The following is a 14,207-nucleotide window of genomic DNA, read 5'->3' on the forward strand; positions in this document are numbered from 1 at the left end:
ATTATACAAATTTGCATGCTTTGCTGTTTTAAAAAGCTAAGTAAACTTGATTAGATAATTCTGTGTTGTGAAGATACCACCTTGAGTTAAATTCTCATTGACTCATAATTCAGTGAGAAAATTCAAACAAGATTTGGGCTCAAACCTTAACAATTTGACTTTTACAATTTTGAGTGAATTAATTCAAAAAATAAACAATATTGTCTCTGAGATTTTTTAACTATACTTTTGGGAATGCAAAAATGTTATGTGATATATTTGGAGAGGTACATCCAACCTGAAAAATAAACTATAGTTTTTAATAATCTATTCATCAACTTCCTCTAAATGAAAAACTCAAGGAACTACTTTATACCTGAATTTCTATGTGTAAATGGAATTTTATTTTTATTTTCAATTTTCTGGCCCAGCAAGCTAAGCATTGCAATTTAGACTTTATGTCAGTATTACACTCACAATATTTATAATTAGAATACATTTCAGCTTCTCATTTTACAATAAGAATATGATTCACAATGTTGGGTAATAAAGATTTACTAGATAGTATATATCCAATTTAAAATACAGAAGTAAACTGAAATAAAAATACAACTGTTATCTGGAATAGGCAGTTTTAATACATTATTAAAATTAAAATGATTTAAAAGTAAATTAATAGTTTTATAATAAGCAAATGTTGACATTTTATGATATATAAACATTTAATTACATAGAAAAATATTATTATTGAAATATGAGGGTAGCACTAGTAGTAAAGAATATGCCTGCCATTTCAGGAGACATGAGAGGCACAAGTTTGATCCCCAGGTCAGGAAGATCCCCTGGAGCGGGGCATGGCAACCCACTCCAGTATTCTTGCCTGGAGAATCCCATGGACCGAGGAGCCTGGTGGGCTGCAGTCCATAGAGGTACAAAGAATCAGACAAGACTGAAGTGACTTAGCACACGCACACAGAATAATTAGATTCCTAAGCTAGAAATTTTGGAATTCATTATTATGAAAAATATGGAGCCACTGAAGGGTTTTGCAAAGGGTTACATTTGAATTTAGATAGCTCCTTAAGGCCACACAGTGAAAGCTCTAATAAGGTGGGTACAATGGGAAGCAGGGAAGACAGTCAGAATTCTATTATGAAATTGCAGAGCACAGTGATAAAAAGCTAAATTTTGAGGGGTGGCAGTAGAGATTTGAGAAGAGAAGAAATGACCCAGATGGATTTAGAATTATTTCAGGAATGAAATCAAGAAGTTTTTGTTAATTGGAAGTGAGGAACAAAAATATATTCTGGTCTATAAAGATAAGGGGTCATTATTGCCAAGACTGGTCATATGATTAACCATGGGAAGAACCAGAACATATTCTCACTAAACTGAAAAATTCAGTGACTGCTAGTCTCCTGTGAGTGTTGCAAGAGTAGTGTTAGTCTTTCCAACATCTCAGTGAAGATTTTGTTCTCACCTATGAATCTCTGTCTGCCTCATGGATGGCCACCTGATGTAAATAGCCGACTCATTGGAAAAGATTGAAGGCAAAAGGAGACTGGGGTGCAGAGGATGAAATGGTTAGATAGCATCACTGACTCAATGGACATGAATTTGAGCAAGCTCTGGGAGATAGTGAAGGACAGGGAAGCCTGGCGTGCTGCAGTCCATGAGGTCACAAAGAGTCAGACACGACTTAGCAACAGAACAACAACACAACATCCCATCGAACTAGGGATACATGTGGACTAACAACTGATTCTGAACCCTGAGGATTTACTGTAAGGCAAATGGAAGCAGGCCCACTAGGTGCATTGTCCTAACTTCATCATTAGTTGGCTGATTAGCGACTTATTATTGGAGGATACTCATTTAAGACAGAATATGCTCTATATCGTCTTTGTTTGTGCCTCTTCTTGAATTCTCCAATAAAGGGGGAATTCTCTGTTTCCTGTGACTACACAATTTAATTTGGATAATGATAAATTCTAGGATGCTCTCTCTTGATTCAAACTAGAAGTACCTTACCTTTTAACAAGTGATGCTGGGTATACCTACAGTCTGGGGCCACACAGAACAAATTCTAATTAGTCTCCTTGATTTACCACTACTTCCAAAAATGCAGACAATTTTCATACTTACATCCCTGACTACTGATCACTTCTGTAGACTAAATATCTTTATTTCCTAGTCCCTGCCTTGATTTCTCATGTGATATGATTCTAATCCTGGCAACTGTCCTTTGAATGTGTCTGCAACACTCCTAACATTTTCCAAAAACCTCAGGTCTATCCAGCAGTCCCATGGTGCCGTTAGAGTAGAACATGTTCCTTGCCTCTGCCTTGTGTTTCTTCCAGGTCACTTGCTGGCAGCTGGGCATTCATGCGCAGTATCATGTTGAAATTTTCAGATCAAGACTGTAAGAACAGTATAATGGGAGCCACTCAAAGCCACTCAGTTTTCCCTGGAGGCTTTGGTGAAACCCACTCAAGTGCTGCATACAATTGTGCCGTGAAGGGTAAGGGCCTCATCGGCTTCCACCCTCCTGTTCTCACCGCACCAGGAAGAGTGCACCACCCTCCCTCTCGCTTACTACCCTCCTTTTGTGCACAACCACCCAAACCAAAGGGAAAAAAAAAAACTGAAATAAACATCAATAGCTAAAATAATAGCATATTCATTGTTCAGCTGGCACTCAAGAGTTGGATATGCAACATTAACACTCATGCCACATTTCAAGACAGCCAGATCAACAAGCCCTGGAACACCGAAAACTAATTCAGAGAGGAAAGCAGGTGGAATTCTTGGCTAGATTGTGCCAACTGATACATTTCATGATAATTCTTATTCATTAGAGTAGTATTAGGATGGTGTTTATCACTGTGAGTACCAGGAAGAAGACTTGAAATTTCACACATTATGCCGTAAAAGCTAACAGTTCTTAAGCATTTTCCCTAATTCCTCAAATCATTGACTGAGCAGGTTGCTCAATACCAGGGAAATGTATTTTGATTTTTGTTCTCTAGGAAAGCCTCATTTAAATGGAAGAAACAGGCATTTAATGAAAACCTATGAGTACCAAACATTGTACTAATACACTGGCTATACTCAAGAATTTTTAGCACTAGATCTTGACTATTTATTTGTGTGTTTTGATTTACTTCTCAGTAGTAATTATAGGTACCATTACCACTATTTTATACCTAAAATAAGCTGAGTTGAGAAACCAAGCCATATGTTCACAGTGAGAAAACCAATCCAGAGGGAACTGGGATTTGACTGTCATCTGACTCAAAGCCCATGCCTGTGGTCTTGTCCGTTCGCACACTCTACTATGGCTTTTAGTTCACAATGCCCCCATTAAACTTGTTTTCTGTAGGTGAAAGCCTATAACAATTTAGTGAAACATGTTTCTACGATTAAATCCTACACAAGTATGAGGTAAATTTTAATTTCCACTGGGTCTTGAATACCTACTCCATCTTTGGTTAATACCAAACAATTTAGTGCTGAATATAATCAATTTTGTTTTGTTTTGTTCATTTAGCTTTTACTGTACTCTGTTATTTCTTTGTGGAAAGTAATAGAAAAGAAGTCGTCCTCTTGAATATGTAATGAAACAAGCATTCAGAAGATCTATCTGATCAAGGAAAAAAATAATCTAATTTCTAATAGGTTGTCTTGTTCATAAACATTATGACCAGATCTTTTTCATAAATGTTAATGTTTATGAAAACGCATCTTGTAGTATTCAAACATTTTGACCTTTCTGTGATGCCCCCTAATAGAAAGAGAAACAGTAATGACATCAGTAGGAACTAAGCTGAATTCTGGCTTCAACATTTTCTGGTTGTACAACCTTAAGAAAATACAGAAGAATATATTTATACTCTATCATCTGTAAATAGAGTTTCTTTCTACCATGAAGCTGAGTTGAAGACAAATGTGATGACACATGAAAAACAGCTATTATTGTCTCTTATTTGGTTTATTGCCAGAACTGAGGAGTATTACTAACTTCAGGACTAAAAACTGTGGATGTTGTCAAATAATTTCTAACTAAAACAGAACAATTCTCAAAAAAAAAAAAAACAGGCAAAATTCATTATATATCTATTCCTATTTGGCTGAAGAGTTAGAGGCAATAAATATTTAATGCAATTCAATTTTCATGCCCCTAATGCTAATGTTTTCTTCTGTTTTCTCTCTCTTCTCTGTTAATGGTCTAAATCTGCTTAGAAAATTGTTTTTGTATTTTGTTTCTCTTTGAGTGTAATATTCGCTGTTCTGAAGCCTGCTGACACTGTACAATAATGATTTGTATCCTTGGCTCACTATTTCCCTACCTACTGCCAATTTCATAATGAAAGAAGAAAACATGTTTTCAAAAGGAGAAGAAAGTGAGAGAGGGGGCATGAGAATGGAGAAGTACACAGACAGCAGCATTGTGAGGGGTTCAAGCATTTTCTCTTTCTTTTTCATTAAAGATGAACAACGTAAGATAGGTCTTTTGACTATATTGGAAGCTATTTAACTCATTTATATAAAGCCTTCTTATTACCAAATTGTTCCTTTCATAACTATGATGAGTGGAGTGGAACTGGTGGGACTACAGCCCATTTCTTTGAAATGCAGATTGGCCTTGGATTCTGTAGTTTACAATATCCTGAAATTAGGACACAGCTCAGGGGTGGGAAGGTAAAGGTGGTAGGAGTTCTAACTCAGGAACATCTGATTGCTGCAGTCACTATGTTGAAATGTTTCCACAAATATTATTTTTCAAAACAAACAGAAAGACTCTGTATTCAATAAGTCTATTGAGCAAAGTGCCTGGTAATTGGCCTCTTAACAACCTGTTAGTATTTTCCTTGAAGTCATTCTCCAAAAAATTTAAAACATGCATTACCTGGCCATTTTTAATTCCATTAGGGGTAAATTTTAGGGCTTTCCTGGTGATACATTTTGGCACTTTGGTTACCATTACTTATCAAGAGAGTATAAGGGAACTATTACACAGAAAACCATAGAAGCTTGCATAAACAATGAACTTGGCTACATACAATAAGCACATATCCTGTCTTTGGATCTGTCAGTCAGTTGTGCCTGATTCTTTGTGACCCCATGGACTGCAGCACGCCAGACTTCCCTGTCCATCACCAACTCCCAGAACTTGCTTAAACTCATGTCCATTGAGTCGGTGATGCCATCCAAACATCTCATCCTCTGTCGTCCCCTTCTCCTCCTTCCTTCAATCTTTCCCAGCATCTTGAAATGTCAGCTTCAGCATCAGTCCTTCCAATGACTATTCAGGACTGCTTTCCTTTAGGATAGACTGGTTTGATCTCCTTGCAGTCCATGGGACTCTCAAGAATCTTCTCCACCTCCACAGTTCAAAAGCATCAATTCTTCCAGCTTTCTTTATGGTCCAACTCTCACATCCATATGTGACTACCAGAAAAACCATAGCTTTGACTGGACGAACCTTTGTCAGCAAAGTAATGTCTCTGCTTTTTAATATGCTGTCTAGGTTGGTCAAAAGATTTCTTCCAAGGAGCAAGCATCTTTTAATTTCATGGCTGCAGTCACCATCTGCAGTGATTTTGGAGCCTAAGAAAATAGCCTATCACTGTTTCCATTGTTTACCCATCTATTTTCCATGAAGTAATGGGACCGAATGCCATGATCTTCGTTTTTTGAATGAATGTTGTCTTAGAAAAATTCTTTTCCACTTTCCCCTCTTTTTCTGTCAATCCTGAGAAAACCAAGCCTTGCACATTAATTTACATTTTTGTCTCTTTAACCTTATATAATAAAATGGATCATTAATTTCGGAGGCAATATTGCATAGTGATTAAAAGTAGGAACAAAACTTCCATGAGTTCAAAACTACATTCTAAATTCATTAGTGGCATAACTTTGAACTAGCTGCTTCATAACTTTGAACCTCAGATCCTATCTGTAACTTGTGAAAAACTGTAACACTGTATTTATAAGGTTTTGGGGATAAATGAAGAACTGGCTTTAAGTTCTTAGGCAGACACAGTTAAGAGCTCAATGAATACAGGCCCCTTCTTGTTTATCTTTGTTAAGCCCACAGTAACTGGATTGAACACACGTGTACTACAGTCAGAACACAGGGTCACCAAAAGAAAAAAAGATAGAAAATGAATCTAATATTTCAAAATTGGCTTTCAAATAAATGTCAAAATTGTAATGATTACAGACATGTTTATTGTAAGTGTAAAAAGCCCAATCATTAATGTATTTACATAGAAAGGTATCATTTCCTCATGTGATATGAGATAATGAGGTGTATTTCTACTAGCGTTATTAGTTCAGTTTCTTGATGATACTGTAAGAGACTCAAGATTTTCTATTTCAAAGGTTTACTGTTTTGACTTTTAAATTTGCTCCTCTGTATTTAGTCTTGGGTGTTATGTGACTTTTTTTTCTGAAACCATCCATGTTCAGTATAGTGCTAAGTGGCATGTGGGTGCTATCTGTGGAGGATAAATAATTCTGTTTGGATGATTTCTGAATAACGACCTTTGCTGATATTTTATTATCCAGATCTAGTTCAAACTATAACTTCCAGTAGCAATTGACAGCAAGTTTTTCACTAGGAAAACTGCTACTTCCAACAAATTACAGCCTTTGTTCACGAGAAAAACACCCCACAAAGTGGTTATAGGAGGAACATGCCTCAAAATAATAAAGGTTATATATGACAAAACTACAGCCAACAGCATACTTAGTAGCAAAAGCTGAAAGCATTCCCTCTAAGATCAGAAACCATACAGGGATGCCTGCTATCAACATGTTAAGTCAACATAGCATTGGAAATTCTAGTCATAGAAATGAGGCTAAAAAATAAATAAATAAAATGAATTCCAACTGGAAAGGAAGACATAAAACTGTCATTGTTAGCACATGACATTCTATATATAGAAAAATCCTAAAAATGCCACAAAAAATAAATTCAGTAAAGTTGCAGGATACAAAATGAAAATACAATAATCTGCTATGTTTCTGTACACTCACAATGGACTATCAGAAAAAGAAATTAAGAAAAAATCCCAATTATAGCTGCATCAAAAAGAATAAAATACCTAGGAATAAATCAAACCAAAGAGATAAAAATTTTGTACTCAGAAAACTGTTAAGACTTGACACGATATTGAAAATGACACAAGCAAATGGAAAGATACACCATGCTCATGGGGTGGAAAATTAACCTCCTTAAATAATCATACTTCCCAAGGCAATCTATAAATTCAGTGGAATTCTTATCAAAATGCTGATGTCAATTTTAACAGCACTAGAAAAATTCTGAAATCTGTAAGGGAACACAAAAGACCCAGAATTGTGAAAATAATCTTGAGAAGGAACAGAGCCGGGGTTATTGTGGTCCCTAATTTCAAACTACACTCCAAAGCTAAAATAATCAAAACGGTACATGGTACTTTCACTTTCATAATACTTGCAAAAAACAGACACAGAGATCAATGAAGTAGAATAGAGAGCCCAGAAATAAACCCACATTTTTATGGTTAATTAATCTATGACAAAAGTGACAGGAATATACAATGGAGAAAAGATAGCTTCTTCAATAAATGATTGAAGCTACATGCTGGACAGCTACATGCAAAAGAATCAAACTGGACTACTTTCACACACTATATGCAAAAATAAACTCAAAATGGATTAAACTCTTAAATATTAAGACCTTAACCATAAAACTTCTAGACAATACCATAAGCAACGTGCTCTTGGGCATTAGTCTTAGAATTATTGTTTGATATGTATTCTCAATCAAGGGAAGCAAAAGCTTAAATAAACAAACAGTACTACATCAGACTAAAAAGCTTATTCACAGCAAAGAAAACTAACACAATTAAAAGGTCATGTACTAAATGGGAAAAGATTTTGTAAATTATATATCTAATAAAAAGTTAATAATTCAAAATATAAAAAGAACTCATGCAACTCATTATAAAGTAAAACAAAACTGGATTAAAAAAAATAGGCAGAGATTCTGGAAAAAATGTTTTCCCAAAAAATGCATACAGTAACCAATAGGTACATGAAGAGATACTCAACATAACTAATCACCAGGGAACTACAAAATGAAAGCATGATGAGATACCACCTCACAGCTCTCACAATAACCATCATCAGAAAGACAACAAATAACAATTATTGATGAGGATGTGGAGAAAAGGTAACTCTCAGTCACTGCTGGCGGGACTATATTATAATATTGATGCAGCCTCTACGGAAAAAGTTATAAAGTTTTCTCAAAAAATTAAAGATAGTACTGCCATATGGTCCAGCAGTTTTACTTCTGATTACTTACCAGAAGAAACAAAAACACTAATTCAAAACAATATATATATTCCAGTGTTCATCACAGAATTTATGATAACCAAGATACGAAGCATCCTTAATGTTCATCAACAGACAAATGGATTAAAAAATGATATATGTGCAATGGCATATTAGCCATAAAAAATGAATGAAATGTTGCCATTTGTGGCAACATGAATGGACATGGAGGGTATTATGCTAAGTGAAAAAAGTCAGAGAAAGACAAATACCACATGATCACACTTCTATGTGAAATCTCAAAAAGTACAAACTAAATAGACTGAAAATAGACTTATAGATTCCGAAAACAAATGGAGGGGAGCTGAAGGACTGGCAAAATATTTGAATGAGACTAAAAGTTATAAGTTTCCAGTTTTAAAAAAGTCACAGTGCTGTAATTACAGCATAAGCAAAGTCATCATATGGCCAATAATACTGTAATAACTTTGAATGAGATGTCAGAGAGTGAACCTCCTGCCATCTGGGCTAGTTAGAAAGCTTTCCTGGGAGCTGGGATCCCAAGTGACCTTCATTTCTAGTCATAGTATAGAAGAGAGAAATTAAGACAAAAGCTTGACTATAGCCAAACCTTAGGATAATCGATGACCTATTTTTTATAACCCTGACATGAAAACATGAACAATACAATCAAATTTATTTATTCAGTATCTTTACTAAGAAACATGAAAAATATGGCATTTAGCAGTAAGAATGGAAATGGAAGGGGCATAACAAAGGAAGACAAGGGAGAAAACCAAAGATGAGAAATGGTAGAAGCTATGAATAATAACTCACGTAAACTATAAGATGAAGGAGACTTATCAAAAATGAGAGAATAAGAAGCAGATTTAAATTAGTTACTTCCACATATGGCAAATCCTGAAAAATACTCAAAGTTACCACCCCTGTTGAGGTGTCTCTGATTGCCCTGGAGCAGAAACAACCATCAACCCCTGTTCACCTGGAACCTTGTATTTTTCCATTGAGGCTACCACAAACTCAGCATAATTTAACTTGGGAAAGCCTAGACAAAAATAGCTCAGTCATATCTGATTCTGGATAAATTCAAATGGGATTTAACTCACACAGAGTTCAAGCAGTATTATGTGTATTTCTAACGGATTAGCCCATAAATCCATGAGGGTCACATTTAGCTGTTTGACTGTAGTGTTAGATTTTTTTTTTTAGTTTATTTGCTTGATTCTGATTTAAACAAAGCTCCACATCCAGATAAAATTAAGTGATCACTAATGTCTTAACTGATTACCTCCCAAGACTACCCATCTTCAAGACATTTTTTTAACACTCCACCCTACAAGTTAGTCTTGTAAAGAGAAAAATGAACCACTATTTTGATCTCATCTTATTTAAACCCATAAATCTTAGTGATGAACTTCATAACCTGCCTTGTTTAGCAATAAGAACAATTAGCTGTTTCTAAAAAATGATCATCTATCTGTGAAGAATGAAAAAGTTCATTTACTGAATTTATTCAAAGCAATTTTTTTCCTGGTTCCAGTGGCCAGTCCTACTGAGGAGTTCCAGAAATGTCTCATGTATCATTGAAATAGCTCCTAGCTACTGAGGGTGACTAAATTGAAGAACATCGTTTGAATTAAAAAAAAAAAAGAAAAAAAAAACCTGGCCAGAGCATGTGGCTTTTATTTAATAATATGAGCTGACAATTTTGTGGATGCTGAGTGTGCCAGAACATCCAGGGAGGCCAGGCGGAAGGCACCCGGGAAGAATTATCCTAGGATGGTGGATTTGAACCTCTGCATTTCTAACCCATGGCCTCGAAATACATTATGATTCCTGGTGATTGGACTGTAAAGTTTATGTAGGTAACCTTGGAAACAATGATAAAAAAGACTGAATTGGAACGAGCCTTTGGCTATTATGGGCCACTCTGAAGTGTGTGCCATGCAGAAGGAAATGGCGATCCATTCCAATACTCTTGCCTGAAGAATTCCATGGACAGAGGAGCCAGGCAGGCTACAGTCCATGGGATCGCAGAGAGTCGGAAATGACTGTGCGACTTTTTCCAAAGTGTGTGGGTTGCAAGGAACCCTCTAGGCTTTGCTTTTGTGGAATTTTAAGATCCCCGAGATGCAGTGGATGCTGTCTCAAAGTTAGATGGGAGAACACTATGTGGCTGCCAAGTAAGAATGGAACTGCCAAAAGGTGAAAAGATAAGTCAAAATCATGGCCCACCTCCCTCCTGGGGTCGTTCCCTTCGAGTTGATTTATCGGAGGAGCAGTACTCCACCTTGAAAACAAATCTCCAAGACAGAGAAGTTTCTCTTGCAGCTGGACTAGGCCCCTTTCTAAAGATAGGGGAAGAAAGCAATCACTGTCCCAGGAGAGAAATCACAAGCTGCGCCTATCTTTCTCTAGGGCTTGTCGCCAATCTAGGTCAAATGAAAGAGAATAGAAAACCAGTTTTCTAGAGGAATGTGGTATATAGGAAATAACTTCTACAAGAGTATGTACAGAAAATTCAAGTTTTGTTTGAGACTTCATAAGTTTGTTGCACTTTTGAAATGTTTTAGCTGTTCACATTTGTTTGTTTTAACAGTGACACATGAAGTTGTAATCCTCGGTGGTTTGAAATGGATCATATGAGGCATGTAATATCAGGAATTGTTACTTTAGAATGGTCCCTTAAGCAAAATGAATTTGCTTTTGATTTTTAGCCTTGCATAGACTGAGAAATCCTTGCATAATCTCTAACTCCTGCACAGCTAAAGTGTAATATTTAATATTACTAAAACAAAAAACTGGAAAAAACTGAAGACTTTTCCATAGCTGGGAAATGGTATGCAGCTGCAGTTAAGAAAACAATCTTTAAAAGCTTCTGTGAACATAGGCCAGAAGGGAAAAATTAAAGCTGAGCCCTTAAACTAGATTAGACATTTGAAAGTTCCACTAGTCTTCAGACCAGACAAGAGGTTGTCCAACTGGTGTAGAATCTAAAAAGTTTCAAGAAAGTTAGTTTAACTTTGCTTTAGGCCATAAGTTTCTTCCGTGATTGCCATACATGAATACATAGCTCTTTGTAACATACTTTATTTGGAAATTTGAGACTACTCAAGATACCAGTGTCCTGCCATTTTAAGTGTATGTTGTAGAGCTAAATTTGGAGTTACTGGGCAAGATTATTTTCCATGCTGTCATTTGTAATAATTTTGTGAATCCTTGGGATAAAGTTTTGGTTACAAAACATAATATGAAGAGTTCAGAAGTTTGAGTGACAATACTGTGTTTTTCAAGATTTTTGGCGGGTCAAAATTAAATTCAACTAGTTTTGAAATTCTTCTATCATGTCAACCAAATGGTCTGTTTTATTGTGTTTCCTGAATTTAGGGTTTCCCTGGTGGCTTAGACAGTAAAGAATCTGCCTGCAATGTAGGAGACCTGAGTTCGATTCCTAGGTGGGGAAGATGCCCTGGAGAAGGGACCAGCAACCCACTCTAGTAGTCTAGTTAACAGGCAGATCCATCGAAAGAACAATCATATTAAAAGTTAACATATATAGGACACTTTCCATTTCAGTTCCCATTTTAATAACTTTAATATTTCAAAACATCCTTAAGACACATAAACACAGAATAACTGACAAATAAAGCATTAAGCATTTATTCCTGATCACATACCAAGTAAAAAGTGAAGCTGGAAAATTCACAGCTATAAATATCTATATTAGAAAAGAAGAAATACCTAAGAGCAATAATGTAAGCTAACATTTCAGAAACTAATAAAAAGAAGACCAAAAGAAAAAAAAAAAAAAGAGTAAGTTAGGAAAATAGCCAACACTTGTTGTATCATAAAGAAAGCAAGGGAGTTTCAGAAAAACATTCTGCTTCATCGACCACTCAAAAACCTTTGACTATGTAGATCACAACAAATACTGGAAAATTCTTTAAAAAAAATGGGAATACCAGATCACCTTACCTCTCTCCTGAGAAAACCGTATGCCAGACAAGAAGCAACAGTTTGAACCAGACATGAAACAACTGACTGGTTCTAAATTAGGAAAGGAGTATGACAAGACTACATACTGTCACCCTACTTATTTAACTTCTATGCAGAGTACATCAGGCAAAATGCAATGCTGGAAGAATCACAAGCTGTAATCAAAATTGCTGGGAGAAATATCAATAACCTCAGATATGCAGATGATACCACTCTAATGGCAGAAGTGAAGAGGAACAAAAAGCCTCAAGGAACGTGAATAGGAGAGTGAGAAAGCTGACTTGAAACTCAACATTAAAAAAACTAAGATCATGGAATCTGGTCCCATGACTTAATGGCAAATAGAAGGGGAAAAAGTGGAAGCAGTGACAGATTTTATTTTCTTGGCTCCAAAATCACTGCAGACGGTGACTGTAGTTTTGAAATTAGATGATTTACCAGTGAACTAAGGCCATCAAGTAAACTTGTAAGTCATAAAGATTAGAAAGGAAATGTCAAAACATTCTTTATTCAAGGAAGGCACAATCTTATTAGCAAAAAGTTTCTACAGAATTCACGGGAATACCAATGTGTGAGACGTGGTATTACAGCATACAATCAATATATAAAAATCATTATGTTTTTATGTAACTAGAATAATGCATCCGGAAAATTAAGACAAATTGCATTTGAAATAACATCAAAACTAACGTAATAGTCAAGGGTAAATTTAGAAAATAAAATGTGAGAAAAAATCATAAAGCATTGCTTAGATAAACTAAACAAAATCTAACTAAACAGAAATACATCATGTTCATGGATTGTAAGACTCATTGATAGAAATTCTTGCAATTTGATGTATGAACTCAATGTAATTCCCATGAAAATCTCAAAAGGCTACTTAGTACAAATTGACAAGTTGACTTTAAAATTAGCATATTATCATAGCAACGGGTATCAGTAAGAACATTCAAATATATAATTAAGTGGTTTCAATCAAGAGTAATTTTGCCCCCACACCAGGGGGACATTTGGCAATATCTTGTAGACATTTTGGCATGCATAACTGGGTAGAGTCTAGGAATGAAGCTGAGCATCCTATATAGCACAGGGTCACCTTCCATAAGAAAGTTTGGCCCCAAAGTGCAAATAGTGCTGAGTTTGAGAAATCTTGATTTAACTGCAGCAAAATAAATAGATTAATACACCCATTCCCTAAATTAGGGTATACTGTATGATCAAAGCAAAAAGATTCAGTAATAAAGAAGAAAAAGGGAGAGTACATAATGGACACTGCCAACTCTGACTATAGGCGATCTCTATTTTGCATTATTACATGTCTTAAAATTTTTCTTTTTCTTCATGACACTTTCTTCCAATATTCAATTAACTGATCATGATCACATTTTACCAGCAATGATAGCCATTTGCCTTTGCTAATAATATGGTCTAAGGCATTGAACATGATTTTATAAAATCATATTCTCTGATAATAAAATTTCACATGTTTCTTATATTTTGTTGGATTAGTCTGTAGCTTTTGTATGCTAAAATTTTATATTAGGAATATTTTTAAATGGTTGGCTTACTTTGGTATTCTTATCTATACAGTGGTAAATCTGTCCGCTTTCTCCCTTTATGTTTATTAGACAACACAAAAGCCCTAAAGTCTCTAATAGCTACGTAATTCAAGTCTCTGAATTTCTGTGCTTCTCAGAGACCAGATTGCTTTGGGAAATTTTTCCATCAACATGTAATAGTAAAATTGATCAACTGCGTCTCAATTCTCGGAGAAGGCAATGGCACCCCACTCCAGTCCTCTTGCCTGGAAAATCCCATGGATGGAGGAGCCTGGTAGGATGCAGTCCATGGGGTCGCTAAGAGTCAGACACGACTGAGCGACT

General features: G+C 35.6%; 1 pseudogene; it reads left to right on the plus strand.

The window, feature by feature from the left end:
* The first annotated feature begins 10,141 nt into the window (after positions 1–10,141).
* Positions 10,142–10,783, plus strand: LOC122431462 (annotated as a pseudogene).
* The last annotated feature ends 3,424 nt before the right edge of the window (positions 10,784–14,207 follow it).

The sequence above is a fragment of the Cervus canadensis genome, chromosome 29, assembly GCF_019320065.1.
Source record: "Cervus canadensis isolate Bull #8, Minnesota chromosome 29, ASM1932006v1, whole genome shotgun sequence".
NCBI lineage: Eukaryota > Metazoa > Chordata > Mammalia > Artiodactyla > Cervidae > Cervus > Cervus canadensis.